Source organism: Pogoniulus pusillus, chromosome 17 (genome assembly GCF_015220805.1).
Source record: "Pogoniulus pusillus isolate bPogPus1 chromosome 17, bPogPus1.pri, whole genome shotgun sequence".
Classification (NCBI taxonomy): Eukaryota; Metazoa; Chordata; class Aves; order Piciformes; family Lybiidae; genus Pogoniulus; species Pogoniulus pusillus.
In genome coordinates, this window is record NC_087280.1 from 19,044,352 (window position 1) to 19,060,762 (window position 16,411).

Genomic DNA, 16,411 nt, shown 5'->3' on the forward strand with positions numbered 1-16,411 from the left:
GGAATTTTGCCAGGGAGTCATATCCTTCCCTCAGTACTGGAGAGTCTAAACCTAAAATCTTGTCCCCTGTCACGGAAAGGATGAAGGTCTTACTTCTGCTCATACTGGCTTTGTGTCACTGTGCTCTATTTTAGAGGTTATGCCAAAATTTAGCTTTTTGTTTTGTTCTCAGTGGCAGCACAGCGTTTCATGCCTTATGCTGTGTCTTCTCTGCTCAGTGGTTCACCTGTGCAAGTCTATAGCTGGGGACTGGACCCCAAAGGAATCCTGACTGCAAAAAAGCTCTGATAGGAAGTTGAGTAACCCTTGCTATAGGCCTGCATTACAACTCCTCCTACATTACAGGATCAGCTCCTGGGACTCTGCAAAGCCTCACACAGTGTCTCAGAAGCATGTTTAAGGTCAGTGTGCTGGTCTGACTTATTTGTACAGATTCTAGATACTTTAGAACAGTTGTATGCTTGGCGTAAAGCTCTGGTTGATCTGGATATTTTCTCTCTGTTCTTTGGACTTTGTTTACAATCAAATCTGAAACATTAATTGCTTTTGCTTTTGAAAAGCTGAATTAAGTGGTTTTAGTTGAATCAGATTTTGTGTCTTGTGCATAAAGCAGAGTTGTACCACTGCACACCAATACATGGCTTAAATGTGCACTGATTTTTGCCAAGTGAACTTCCAGTAAGCAAACCCCATGACACTGTCACTTAGCCACCCAAAAATCCTTAGAGGTGGCATACTGAGTGTGCTGAAATCCAAGTTACCTTCCAGAAACTTGGCACTATGTGACATTGTCTGCAGCCACAATTGGTAATAGCAGGGTTGTTGCTAACAGTACTGCTGCTCCATCTGTAAGAGAGGAGATGATGAATGTAAACAGGACTTTGGTGACAGCCAGTGGTGCCCAGCTGCATGTTCTGGAGGAACCAGTTCTGTATATTGGTGGTATAGCTGCTTTTGAATCAAAAGCTCCTGACCTGGATGGGACTGGAAATTAGGCAGCCACAGAAGCAGGTGGTGCTTGATTTAAAATCTTGGTGGGAAAAAAACCCTTAAGAATTCCTATTGCATTAATATTTGGTTTTGATACAAATGGCAAAACAAGTCAGAAACCGGAATCTTTACAGCTGAGAGATTGAGTAACAAGGGAAAGAAAATGTCAATGCAAGTTAAAGCAAATTTAATAAAGCAGATAAAAGCAATATACTGACACTGAAATATAATCTTAATGCTCTGACTGCTACTAACTGAAGCCAGGAAATTCTCAGCTAAGTGTTCCCTCAGCCCTCTTAAATCAACTCATTTTGCTTAGGCATTGTTGCACATAAGCGCCTTTATGAGATGGCCCCAAAACACTGGATGATAATATGAACACTGAGAAGATATTTATTTCTTCAGCTGTGTGTTTGGATGGATCAGCATTGGGTGTGATGGATGGATCAGCACTGGGTCTGCAAGCCATTGAAAAACAGCAAAACTTTAAGTATATGCTTACACAGCCTGCAGAATCAAGGTCACTGTGCTCCAGCACAAGTGCAATCCATAAGATGGTACCAAAGACACAACAGTATTACCAAGGTCCATTTGTAGATACTCTAATGCTGCTGTTCACTGATACTAAAGAATTGATCTTCACAAAATCTATGCATTTAGGGACCTTCATTTGCCAGATGAGAGTGTGAGGTCCTGAGAGACAAATTGATTTACTTGCAGCCTCAGAAGCTGAGGCAGTGCCAAGACTTAAAACCTACTCTCTCAGCGCTGCCCCCATTGAGTGTTTTTGTCCCTGGGGTATCCCACTTATGGACTGAAAAAACCAAAAAGGTTCAAAACTTGGGGAATCTGAAGGGTCTTGTGGGTGTATTGTAAGTCAATGAGTTTTAACTAGAGCTGCATCTTGCTGTGGGTTAGGAGTTGGTTTGGGGAATTGAGAGCTTCCAGACCTAGAATGGCTTGGAATCCTTAGGACAAGTTCTGTGTCAGGATAAAGCTGCTGCACGTATCTGCTTTTGAAAGTAGGAGATGACTTTGAGATGGGTGATGAATTTTCTAAGAAGCCTGACTTACTCAACAGCAGTTTTTTTCACCTGAAAAAGGTTCTCAAAAGAAAAATATTTGCCTTAAAAAGGGAGATTAAAAGTATCACTTGAGTCTTTTCTGCATCTTTCACTGGAAATCAGTCCCCTAAAATGTATTTGGAGTTCTGATTCTTCATTCTTATGCAACAAAAATGTCTTTCTCACATGAGTAATCCTGTGAAAGCCTTCAGAATCTACTTAAATTGTTAAGTCTGCAGGTCTTTTGGGTGAGATAATATAAGCAACAGTTTGTGCCAAGTGCTTGTGCTTTTGTTCCCTCACCTCTAAAGAGTTAGACCAACCAAATTTGAACCTTCTGATACTGTTTGCAGTTGAATAAGAAAACACTGACACCAGCCAAATATATGCCTTAGCTGTTCCTCTTGCTTATGTTCAGAAAATGCAACCCAAGATTTCTTTCACACACAGCAGAAACAAACAGATTTCTTGCCCAGATTTGCCTTGCTGCTGGATTCTATGTCCATGAAGTGTTGACCTGCCTCTGCCTCTTGAGTCCTCATTGCTAGTCTTAACTGTCTCTTTATTGAAGAGCCTTCACAGTCCATATCCATCCTGCTTATCACTCTTACTCAGTATTGACAAATCTATGCCCGCTTCTGACAGGCCACAGCTAATTGATTCTCTACCAGCCAAGTTTTCCAGCAGACACTTTTGCAGTATCTGGCCTTATGAGTTCCCCATGGACTCAGGGAAAGGTAGAGACCATCTTCAAAAGTAACTGTTTTTTTTAACATTTAAACTGCTTACTCACTTGCTTTCCCACTAAATGCCTGCTGAAAAGAGTGGAGCAGTGACATGGTCGTGATCAAGAATTCTTTATTCTTTTACCTTGCCTCATTTTTTTTCATGTACTACCACATACAGGTGGCTTGCATGTGGCATTTCTTATTATCATGCTCAGGCTGTGAGGTCTGTGGTACTGGGGCAATCATTTTCTCAACCCTCAGAATACTGGCACTGTACTCTGTGCTTTGGACTCCCCGAATTTGTGATGATAGAAGCATCAAACAGCCTCCTCTGTCTCCAGTAAACCTATATGTATATAGCGCATCCCTCCTTTTAATTCCTCACTGGTCATCCACACTGTCTGTGGTTGATGCTTTGGAACAGCTCTAAGTGCCCTTTCTTTAGCACTCCTGAGCCTTTGGTCCTTCTGATCTTTAGCACACCCAGTGATTTAATGTGGATATGGCTACCACGCTGAAAGGATTAAATGCAAAGATAAATAGCAGCACCTTTCTAGGCTACAAGGCAATCTTGGTTTGTTCCTGTAGTCCGAGGGTGGGAAGCTGTTTTCTTCTCTAAAATCCCATTTATTCACTGTAGTAATTCAGGACTTGACTTTTCTTATCCTTTACCTTTCCATGACTACAGGACTACAGGGCTGGGCCAAATCACAGCATAGCCTGAGCTGTCAGTCATTTTAATAATTATTATTAACCCCCTGCTGATGCTTTTTCACATGAAAGCAAGAATGTCTTTGGTACTTTTCTTACTTTTCTCTAAAAGATGGAGGGTGGAATAACAAAGTTCTTAATTAGCTGAGCTGGTGTTGGAAAGCTCCGTGTCAGATTTCCAGGTCAGTGTTTGATGGAGGAATGATAGGGGGAAGTGATGCATCGACATTGATTAAAGAGCAGTGATGAAGCAAGATAAAATTGACATTTAATTCTTCCCAGCTAAAGTAATGTGACTGACAATACTTAAAGGTGAACAGTCTTATTTCTTGAATCAACAATGCAACCTGCAAAGGCATCCGTCACAGCAGTCTTTTCTTAATTACTAACATCTAATTAGCCCCAAATCACTGTAGCACACTGATTAAAATAAAAGGTGCCTGCCACTCTTTCTATTTTGGGTATGTCTGAGAAGGGCAAAGGATATGAAATTAACTGGCACTTCCAATTGTTTCATCCAGAGATCTTGCAAAGAGTCCTCAGATCTTCTCTCTATTCTCTTCCATTCTGTAAAACGGAATAGTAATCCCAGATGAGATTATTTTTCTGGATGTTGACCAGGGACATCTCGCTGGAAGCACTGAGAACCCTCTAGAGGGGTGTGGGAACACTGCAAAAAGCCAAGCCACTGCCTTTCCTGCTGTTAATAATGGGAACAATTAATATTTTATAGGGCAAAACTTGTTATTGTTTTGTTTTTAAATGGAGTGAATTTTTAAGCTTCTTTAAACTAGCAATTTGATGTTACCTCACTTTAGCAAAAGACTAACCCAGCCTCCTTCCTTCAAGTTGACAAAAGGCTTTTGATGATCATTTCCCTCCCCTTCTTTTTTTTTTTCCCTTGAAAGAAACAAAGGAAGTAACAAATATAAATCCCTCAATACCTCATTTTCTACAAGGGGTCTGAAGTGCAGCTGATTACTCTGTGAATATGTTCGCATTGCAGAAGAGAGCATTCAGGTGATAACGCTTGAACTAGCAGCTAATGCTCATTTTCGAGCTCTGATTGAGTTGAAATATTGTTTGCTGCACCAAGGTGACGAAGACGGGAGGTAAGATCCCAGAGAAGTAGCATCCTTTTATCAGTAGATGGTAGTATAACAACATGGAAGGAGTGTGGCTGCTCTAAGGTTGTCCCAAGATCTAAGCTGTTACACTGGAATCTTAAGGGAAAAACAAGACAAAGAGAGACAGAGAATAAGTTTAGACTCTTGTTGTGTTTTATTTTTCACCAGATAGTAGTTTACAGTGGAGAGAATTAATGTATGTTTTTATTCATGATTTATGCATGGTTTATCTAGAGCAGTGTAAATAATTGATAATTTTTGTTCTCTGGCAGTGCAAAAAAAATTAAAATAAATATGTTTCTTTTGAAGCAAAATAGAAAAAAGTTAGGAAATCAAACAGTGAAAGGGAAGGAGCAGACTCTTTTGTGTCAAAATAAATGTTTTATTTCTCTCCAAAACAACTGTTTTGTTCCATAAATGCTTTGCCTTTGAGGATGGTTTGAATCATTTAACATAAAATTAAAGGAAATTGCCAAACAAAACAGTTGTAGTTCAGTTCTGGCTTGTATATATCAAAACAGTGGGTTTTAAACATAGTTTCCTTTCCTATCTCAAAGGCAAAGAGTTTGGTGAAACTGGGACAGGCTTCTCAGAAGATAGGTACTGGCAAAACTGAAATTAGCCTGAGAATGTTTTAACCAAGGCAACAGCCATTCAGATTCTTGTTTTCGCCCTGAATTTCCATCTCTGAAACTACAACTAAACCAAAATACACCTGTAGAGGGGCCTCATCCTTCTGTAAGCCCACATTTACAAAGCCTTTTATTTTTATTTTAATTAAAAGCAGACTTTTCCTATATGTGAGCTCAAGGATCCCAAGGGCTGGATTCACAATCTAAATGCACTTAGACTAAAGAGATCTGTATCGATTCGTAGCAGTGGAGGATCTGGCCCAGTAGGAACAAACTCTGCTTTAGCATGTGGTATTAAATTTGTATGTGTTTAATTCTGTGCTTTGGAATTAAAATCAAGGATTTGATAGCAAGAAAAGAGGAAAGGAGGGATTTGCAGGGATATTGGCATCCACTGTTTTCACTCCATATCTTGTTAGCAAAAGCACCGTTGTAGGGATGATGTTGATGCAGGTAAAGGGCTTTTTGGTTACAACTGGATTCTGATCCAAACTCCATGTACTTGGTAATGGTTGACAAATGACAGCTTTTCTTTACAAAATTTTGAGGAGGAAAAGAATCTATGAGAATTTCAGATTTCACACATATGCTGACTTGATCTGTAGCTCATTGAAGAGTGGTTGTATTTTTCCTCACCATTTTCTCTCTCTCTCTCAAATCCCTTACCACTAAAAATGTATTGAAAGTATTACCTGGTTTATGTCCATTCTAGTAAATGTACCCCTGAATTAAATCAGTGCTGCAATACGAATGTATGAATTAGCAATAGAAGAAAGTTACTAGTAATGGATCCACAAGAAGGAAGGGTGCATTATCAGAAGTCTGAAGCATGAGTTCCTGCATTGTTTTATTGCATGTTTATGTGCTTTTGCAATTTAAAACAAGGTTAGGATCTTTGTGGCCTAGAATCAGAGATCACATGAAGAAGAGCCAGAAAAGGCTTTTCCTTCACACTGTGGGGCTGGGGAGCTACCTCAGGCTTGGGATCCATTCTGAGTGCTCTTGGCTGCTGATATGGGGGAGTGTGACCTTCTGTTGAGGGTTGAGAATTTGTTGAGGTATTAAAACTGCACTTTTTTACACTTACTCAGTGAGACCTGCAGTTTCAGAGCAGGTGGAGCCCCTTTCAGTAGTGCCCAGGGCTGGAGGTGCTTCGGACAAAAGGCCTTGGTGGTTCTTCAATGTCAGGGTGGATCTTTGTGGTGGACCTGGACTTCCAGCCATGAGGGTGTCTGTTTGAAGCTGGAGCCACTGTTGGACACTGCTTTACAATGGCATTTTTACTTTGTTTTGTACTGGTGAACATCTCTGCAGCAGGGGTAATTGGGCTTTTGGAGGCTGTGGTGGGCCCAGATGCAACCAAAAAAGGTTCTTTATCCTCAGTTACTTTAGGGGCTGAGGTCAGTGCGTGTGTATGTGAGTGTGGATATCTGTGTACCTGTATGGATGTGTGTACATATCCCATTTGCACGTTTAGTATCCCTGAAAGAAATTCTGTGAGGAAAGTTCTGTACAAGTTCTTACTGCATTTGTTTTGCTCAGTCCTCCCTTGTGTGGTTCTCTTACTCAGAGAGGCTATGCTGAGGCTTTGCTGCCAGACACAGGATGTGATTGCAGGAGCAGTAGAGAGCCAGAGGGAGAGGCAGCAGAGGTCTTTCACGAGCAGTATCTTTCTGCATGCCCAGGAGGACCTGTTTTGTGTTCCGTGTAGCGTTGCTGGCCTTGGGTCCAGATGGCGAGAAGCCATTTGGCAGCGCAGTGGCTCGGTGCCGGTGGCCTGCCCGCCTCGCTGTGATCGATACATGAGAGCTGCTCAGGAAGGGGTCTGGTAACTGCTACTGAGCGAGCTTAGCACTTTAGGCTGCACATGACAAAAGCTATTAAAGCTCAGATAAATTCAGAGCACATGGAAAGGGAGAAGGACACATGAAGGCATTTCAGAATACTAGAGTGCATAAAAAAGTCAGTGCTGGTACATTGGTACATGCAGTGCTTTTGTGGGGTCACTCGGGCTGTGTAGGTAATAGAGCAACACCACAACTTATGCTGCAAATGCTTTCTGGCTGTGCCACAAGAACTGTTAGAGGAAACTTTCCCTTTAAACATATCCATCTAAGGGGCAGCACACCAGTGAAGAGTTTTGCTGCCATATCTGAACGTCAGCTGGGTAAATAATTTTCTGAGTGGATTGTCTTTATGTCTTAACTTAAAGAAAACAACAACAAAAAAGGGAAAACAGGGGAAAAAAGCCCCCCAAACTCTGCAAAACTCTCCTGCTAAACCAAAAGCATTGCAAACTGTCTGGACAGAGACATACTAACCCAGCTTATTCTGACTGGAGATACCTTTGTGTTATTGTGTGTACTGAGAGGAGAGATGATACCCCATTTGCAACCTCATTTGGGTAGAGATGTGTGTTGTACGTAAAGGAGAACTCCAAGAGATGGATGAAGTTTGTCTGTGTAGGAACCTTCCTGGATAGGGAGATGAACCCTGTGCAGAAGGAGTGGGGCAGCTGGGGAAAAAGACTCAGTAATTTTAGGTGGCTATAACTAAGATGATACTGGCATGACCATACCTGAGTGCCTGTTGTTTATATCTGGTGCTAGGAGGCCAACTACATGAACGTGGACCATCTTGTGCTAATGGATTAAATCCAGCTTGGCAGGAATCTCACCGTTGCTTTCCAAAGCACAAGCATGCACATCTGGGACCGACACTAACACAGCTTGGCCAGCCTGTGCTAGGAAACTGCAGTGGGGTAGAAAGCAGGATGACTACTTGCGGGAGCTCAGGTGGAGGAGATGCAATAAATCTTGCTTCCTCTTCAAGCAGGGGAACCTTCAGATGACAGGATGGCTAAAACAATTCTGAGCTGCTGTCTCAATTCTGTTCCAGTAAAAGCAACTTCCTAGTGCTGTGAAAGATGAATTCTTCTCTGAGGAACTGAAAGGTGTATATGTCTCTGGATATGCCTGTCAGGAGATGGCCCAAGCTTTGTGACAGAGGCTGGAGAAGGTGTTTTACAGTAGCACATGAAGCCTTTCTCATCTCTAGGGAAGCCAGGCTTTGTGTACAAGGTGTCAGGGAATGAGCAGAGCAGCAACACTGTGCTGTGAATATATATAAAGCCAGTTTCCAGCTGGGGATGGATGGTTAAGGAGGCCCTTCTGAGGCTTGGTGTCTCTGTAGGCTTGGCTGCAAAGAGCAGGTTGAGAACAGAGCTCCTCGGCAGGTTAATTTAACAAAAGTTACTGTTTGAGTGCTTTTTAGACAGAGGAGCAGAAGTGTAGGCTTTTGGAGCAGAGAGATCAGGATCAAGAAAAGCAATTTAGAAGGATATTGGAGAGGAGAGTAGAAGAGAGATATAGGGACCATCCACAGTCTGTGTGAAGTAGGAGGAGATTACTTTGTTTCCAGCAGTCTCACCACAGGTCAAATATTTCTCAACAAGTTTGGGGAAAATGACAAAACACACCAGGAAGAAGACAGTGTGGAGTGACTGATAGTTTTTATTGATCTGGATACTTTTTTTGTCCTTGATAAAGAGGAGGTGTCCATACCTGGAGGCACCAGGATAAGGCAGTTCCCAGGCCTAATGAGGTGGGACCCAGCTCTGGCAGCCCATTTGCTGAGGGAGGAAGACAGGGTTCTTGGTTTTTATTTGCACAGCTGTAGACCAGAGGTCTTCCAGCAATCGAGCTCTTCTTGCAGAGAGGGATGATGCTGAAACACAGGAGAGGTTTCCATTTCCTTCACTTCTGAGCTTGTGTCGCTAAGGAGTTTGCACAGCTCCTCTGTTGCACTCACGGGCTACAGTAATAAATAACAAAAGATCACCCAGGTGTATCCAAAGCCAAACTTCCTTCTGCAAACCATCTCTGATACTAGGATCATTATTCAGTCATAGAGAACTTAGACAAAGGTGAGGAGGGGTTCAAATCCAGGGCAAAATTCCTATGGTGCAGATGCATGCTGAAAAACAGGACTGACTCGTGTGTATGCTGTGTTCAATAACAGGAAGCCTGGGAGAAAAGCATTTCACAGGCTTCTCTGCCTCACTGAGGGATTGACTGAGAACATTAAACTGTAGGTGTGGAGAGAAGTTGTTTAACATCACTTTTAAATTCAGCCAGATTAATAATTTTCTTTGCAGTTTTTCCAGCTGTTTATGTGCAAGTCACCTCTGGAGAGCACTTTCTGAACTTTCAAAACCAGGAGTTAAGTTGCTCAAGTAGCTGCATTTAACTGTATATTTGCTTTTGCATCATAAAGACCACCAAATTTTCTGTCTCGTAATCACGAGAACAGAAAAATAATGGCAGGTTTATGCAATGTCTGATATTGTTGAATCTTTGATGGTTTGGCTGATATTCTAGATAGACTCTGCTTAGAAACCTGAATGACTGTGGTTTGAGTGCTGTTCCTCAGTAACCTGGAACTGTAACCATTGATAGAAAGATGAAGTATCACAAAACTTACTGGAGTATTCTGTTCCCCCTTACCATGGCAGCCCTTAACTCCAGGGACAGGATCCTTTCCATTTGGGGTGGGATTCCTCTTCTAGTAGACTTCTACAGCTCGAACAAGCCATGAGGAGTCCTCTCCTCCTCTACTCTTGTGAGAGAAAAAGGTACTTCTAAGGTGTGATTAATCTCATCCTACAGTAGAAGTTTAAAGGAATGAGATGAATAGCATTCCAGGAGTGCTTATTTTTGGTCTTGCCAACTACCTTAGATGTAGCATTCACAACGTCTAAATATAGACATGATGAATTTGATCCTTGGTGTCCTTATGTTAGATCTGATGTAAAGACTGCTACAGTCGATGGAAATACTGTCACGTAGGTGTAGTTACTTACCGCATTGATCTCATCCCCGATCCCTTACTGTGCATTTTAATTTGAGCCAATAATGTCTCCTCTTTCAAGAGGTGGAGAGAAAACACAGTCAATTACACCATGAAAGTCATAAAGCTCTTTTAGTGATCTGAACTGACTGGGAAGTTATGTTTGAAACTGTTCACCCATTCCATTAAAAAAATACTAGGGAGCATGCTTCCCTATGAAATAATGATGGGCAGAAAAACTGTCTGAAAGTATCTTGCCTACTCCATACCATTTAATCAAGAAGCAGTGAGTGGAACTGGCCTAACATTTACAAAGGGAGAACTGACACAATGCATATTTGAACACCATGAGAAATAGCATCACCGGGGACAGAGAGTGAGTTTAGTTAATAATGAATGGCACATCCTATAAAATACCATTACACAGTGTTCAAGGCCCAAGAATGATGACATAATTATTAGGAGACTGGGAGATTAAGATATAATTTTAAAAAACATGACAGGGGAGGGTGTAATTGGGGAGACAAAATACACAGGAAGTTTGTAATTTACATGTCAAAATACCTTTTTCATGTTTTGATTGGATTGGACGCCGCCTTTCCACTTCATTTATCTTGGCTTCAATTAGAGGCAGGAGAAATGACATCGCATGTTCATATTCTTGACACACACTGCTCATAGACACTTTCTAATTCTAAGAGACAGTGAGGGGAAAAGGGAAACTCGATTCTGCCTCCGTCATGGACTTCTTAGTTAACCCCTAATTTGTTTCTAAATGAGGCTGTCACTGTGGTTCAAATGAATATGCGCTTAGGAATCAGGGCGCACATTTGGGTATTAGCTTGTAGGCAGGGCTTTGCGTGTTGCGTGGCTGGTTGTACCCAAAAGCTGCTTTAACTGAGGGGGAAAGCAAAAGCAAAACCAAGTGAAGAGCAGTTTACCTCCCAAAGAAATACTTCCCTGTGTGGATGGTGCAGGCTTTTTTTATCAGAACAGCCATATTCACGGCACGCTTGTAATCATACAAAGCCATCTCCAAAGCAGAGGATGTGAGTTGTGATTTTCCCCTTTGGCAGATTTTTTGCTCTTTTTATTTTCTGTCTGTCTCTTTTATCTGGTGTCACCATATGTTTCCCATCGAGCTCTGAAGTCTGCTTTCATTTTTTTTCTGGGAACCGTGTTCTGTTTTACACCCATCTCCACCCAAACACATACACTAGAAATGTCAAAGGTGTGTTTGAGATAAAGCCATGCATTTCATCAGGGCTGAAGTATCTGCTCACCTGAAGGCATGTATTGAAGTCTTTTTCTCTCTTGGCAACTATAATTACCCTTTTAATTCTTCTTCATCTCAAAATCTGAGGTTTAGATTTTTCCAAAGGCTGATGATTTTGATTTCCTTTCTCTGCAGAGAGCAGTGCACAATTTGAGGTGCTGGAAAGAAGCAAAAATTTCTCACTCTGCGGAACTTCTGGCTTCTAAAACTAGGGACCCTTTAAAACATCCTAAGTGTCCAGCTGCAAATGGAGGTACTCAAAATCATCAGCCACTTGAAAATATGGGAAGCAAGTTTCAGGCTTATCAGTAACTCTATTCATTGAATTTCCTTATAAAGCAAAATTACTCCTGGAAATGCTAATCAAGAAATATCAGAGAAGTAGTAGTCCTTGAGAGGTCTCCTCTGAGAGAGACTTTGATTCATCAGATGGAGAGAGAAATCAGAGCAGCTGTATGAGGTCCCTACATATTCTGTGTGTCTCCTGAACTCTATCAGAATCCCCAGAAGTGGCACAAAACTGGATGAAGTGGAAGTGTTGCTATGGTTAATGCTATCTCATTTTTGATATTTGAGCTACCTGCAGCCATGCTGGGATCATTCACCGTAAGGAGGCTCCCTCTGTTACTGGCAGGAGCACACTATTCCTACAGTCAGGTCTGAGTGCCTTGAAAATGCCTTCAACTGCAAGGGAAAAAAAAAAAAGGCTGTGAGATAAATAACCAACTTCAGAAATACAGTTTGGGTCAGACCAAACATTCATCCAGCCTGGGTGTCTTGCCTGCCCTCAAACGTTTTTGTCCAGGAGGAATAATGTGACTCTAGCCACCTTCTGCAGCCCTTTCCCTTTATGTGCCTCCAGCATCTTGTAATCGTTGGATTAAAGATGTTAGAGGGTACATCCCTGTTACCCCTCTGTGGACCTCTTGCCTGTGACTTTCTCTAATCCCTTTAAACTCTGCAGATACTCTCTGCCTCCACAGCCTCCTGTGGCAGCAAATTCCAGAAGTTCACTAGCAGTATTGCTTCGCGCAGTTTTGCAAACTGCTTTTCAAACATACATTGTAAAGTTTGCTAGCTATATCTAGAGAGGCTGTGCTGAGTGTCCTAGGAGTGAAATGTTATGAAGCTTTTAAATAGCAGTTTGAGTTGAAGGAATACCCCACTCCCCTGCAATCACCAGGATAATATGGTCTGATTCTCCTGGTGTGTATTTGTGTGAAATGCAAACAGAACCATTACTAAACAATATAAGTAAATAAGAAATAGCAATAATAAAACAACCCTGAAAGAACTTTGGTAGCCAGGCAGAACTTTGATGTGGTAAAGGACAATGTCTCAAGTGTTTTACAGTTTAATAGACATTGGTAAGTTTTGAATTTTACCTGAACAGGTAAACATCAGGAGAAGGGATAGGAAATAACTCATGGATTAGTCAAGGCACCAAATACGATTTTAACTTCAGTGAACTCTGAAAAGTTTCAGTCTTTAATTTTGCTTTTGTGCTAACATGATATCTGGAATCACTAAAGTTAGACATTTCTAGTTCATGAGTTATTCACATGCATCCATCCCATTTGTGCTCAACTTCTACACATGCAACAAACTCTTTGAATGTGTTTGGGTTTCTTTTTCCTATATCTCATTTGATGATACTTGAGAGATAAATGCAACCTTATATTGTCTCTTCTAATAAGAATTACACCCCAGAGGAGCACACACTAGTGACAGACTATCCTCAGGAATCCAAAATTTACTGTGAACTGGCAGCAAAGATGATGTTTGCCACTGCACTGCATGACCCACTTTGATCAGGATATACTGATCATCTGGAAAACGTCCTGGACTGGCTAAATGAAAGAGCATGCAATAGAAATCTGTGTGCTTCTCTTGCAGCATTCCTCATGAACAAGGACAAAATGGAAAGTACAGGCCAAGGGCCTTGACTGAAGGCTGTGCTACCCCAAAGACTCAGGCTTGTGCATGCTGCATACATCATTAAGCCACTGGCAACAACGTTCTGAAGCCCTGCCCAAATTTCAATTCTTACACTTCAAATAGTCTTAGCTCTCACCAGACAAATTAATATTTCATGCACAAGTGCACGCCGTAATATTCCCAACTGTGCAATCTAATATTAACAGCTATTTCATAAACCAACAAGGCCCATTCAATTGGTGACCATTTAGGCTATAACATGCCATTAAACTGTAAAAGCAGCCATGAAAACACGATTAAGATACATGTTTGTCAGCCCATCACTAGAAAAGGAAATGTAACAATGGCAGTACAAAAAAAAGTCAGCATATAGTTCCAGCAAAACTGTTTGGAGCAATAAACTTGTGGAGCAGATTCCTTCATGGGCTTGCAGCGTGCTTATTGGAGCAAAGCAGATCCCATCCATAAGAACATATATTGCTTTTAGTAAGCTGAAAAGAATCCATGAGAATATGTGGCACCATCTAGCTTTCAGTTGTGCTGCTCCATGCTGTGGCTGCAGAACCACCCCCTGTTTCTCTGCAAATTCCACAGGGGCTACATGATTCATGGATATTTAATCAGGGTGGCAGTGAAGTAGGAAGGCAGCTTCACTTCTGTCTTTAGGAAGCCAGCGGTGCTGCACTTTACCTAATACTTGTAATGCTCACATTCTGCAAAATATACTGGTAAATTGGAGAGGTTGCAGAGGATGCAGAAAAGAGATGCTTGGAGTAATACAAGAGCTAAGGAAAATGCTTTGCTATGAGAAACTCTCAATCTTCTTAGCCTATGAAAAAGAAGATTGAGAGATGACTTGTCTTCAGTGTTAAGTGCTTCCACAGCAGGAAAACGCTAGTTTGTAAGAGGTTCTTTAATCTAGCAGTGAAGTTATAACAGGAAGCAGTGTTTGGTTGCTGAAGTGAAGTGACTCAGGCATAAGTTTATCTCATCAAGGGTATAAATAAGCAGTGGTGAGTTAAGAGTAATGGTAATATTTTTTTTCTTGCCCTCATATGAAGACAAGAAGCTTTTCTGAAAAACATACTTATTCCTTGTTGTTTTCTTGTTAAGTATGGAAGAGAGGAGCCCCACATATTATACAGGCTTAAGTAGTCATTCTCCTATCTCTTCTTTCATTGTCCAGGCTTTCAAGTGTTTTAGACCTGAGTCCACAAAAAGAATGTGGAATTGGATGTTGATGATATTGAAACACCTCTGAAAACTTTGGCCTAAACAATTAAGATATCTTTATAATATAATTAAGCAGCCATTGGCATATGAAGTGTCTTCAGATGACTGAATTACTTTTCATTTTAGAAATAAAAAGGAAATAGTCTGACATGAGGTAGAATAGCAGGGTGAGATGCTGAACCAAGACAAATTGTGTTGTTAAAGAAGACATGTGACTTAAAGGTGCAGAAGTGGAGAGATTTTATGTTCATAGCCAGTCCTACAAATGCAGCCTAGATCAGTCAGTCATGAAAACAAGGCAAGTTGTCCCATCATCATCACACTAACTTTTGGTTACTCTATTTATATGGTCATGAATCAATGCTGAGCCAACAGGACATTGCAGACATCATATTTCTACTGTGTTGTCAATGTTTTCTGAGTTTATCAATTTCTAAATAGGAATAACTCTTGAATTATTTAACTGTATAATACTACTTCTGTGTTCTTAAATTTGTGCCATTTGTTGTGCACAGTGCAGGCACTTCATGACATGTGCAGCATCACATCTCTCAAGTATTCGTCTGTGGCGCTCTGGTGGTTTTGATTCCCTTGTTTTACACTTACTGAATGAGCCAGGGCCAAGATCTTGGGAGGCTTGTCTGTGCAAGCTCTTCTAATAGAGGGCAATATATCATCCATCTGATAAGCAAGAGGAAAAAGAATTGTCTGAACTGCTCTTCAGCACTACAGAACCATGTGTTGGTATCCATGACAATGAATTTTAGCATCCTTTTCAATAGTTTCCTTTTGGTTGTAGTAGGCAATATTTTAGAATTTCCCCTCCCCTGCTAATGAACAAAAAAAGTTTAATTGATAGACTAATATGAAGGGCCCTAAAAAGTTTTCTTAAATATCCTCCTTCTGTTAAATAAGTGTTTCAAAATATGCAGGAGCTCAATCTGTGGTTTCCCACATGAACTCACTGATTTTGGAAGTAGGAACAACCTGTTGATAGATGACTTGCAAGTGACAGATTGTAGTCAAATGTGGCCCTGGGCAGAAGAGATCAAAAGCCAGTGAAGTTTGATGTCTAATCTGAAATGACCTGTTTGTCTCATGGAAGTCTGAGAAGTTACTGAAATCAGAAAAACCAGCACTGCAGATGGTACCAACTGTCAGTCCTTGTTGGCAATCACATTAGAGAGGGCAAGAACCTGAGCAAAGCTTTTCAAATAGATGATTGCAGCTATCTGCCTGTTTGCCTGCTTGTCTGTTGGAGCTGGCATAAAAAGTAAATCTGTTTTGTGAAAAAAAAATAAATCAAACTGTAGAAAATGATCAAAACATACTGGGTGCTTGCTTAAAAATAAGAAAGAAATTTTGAATATAAAAGTTGTGTGTTTCTGGCCTAGTTTTAAATTCCTCATTCCTCTTCTTTTCTCCCTGTACACTGGCTCTGGACATGTATTAATTATTTTTTTCTGTCACTATTATGATTCTGGACTGAAGGATGGAAAGAGTAAAAGGAGGAAAAAAAATCCATCTCAGGTCTGCTTATGGACCAAAGTTTTTCCTTAGTTGTCTGATTGTCTATCCATGACCCTTATGTAGGAAACTATCAAGGCAGCAGAAAGACCTTGGCAAGGTTCTTAGTCCTGTGTTGATTTCTGTAGAGTGAAGCTCTGTCTATTGTAACTATACTGCAGCTACAATGGGAAAGGAAGAGAGAGTGAGAATCTTGTCATATTTCTTGATGCTCTCAATTAATCTGTGCTCTTCTGGAAACCCTTCCACAGAGAAATCTTGTTTCCAGCATTTTCACCCTTTCTGGAGCACACATAGTTGCCTTGGTGTACCTTGACACAAGCCACAGTGATAACTG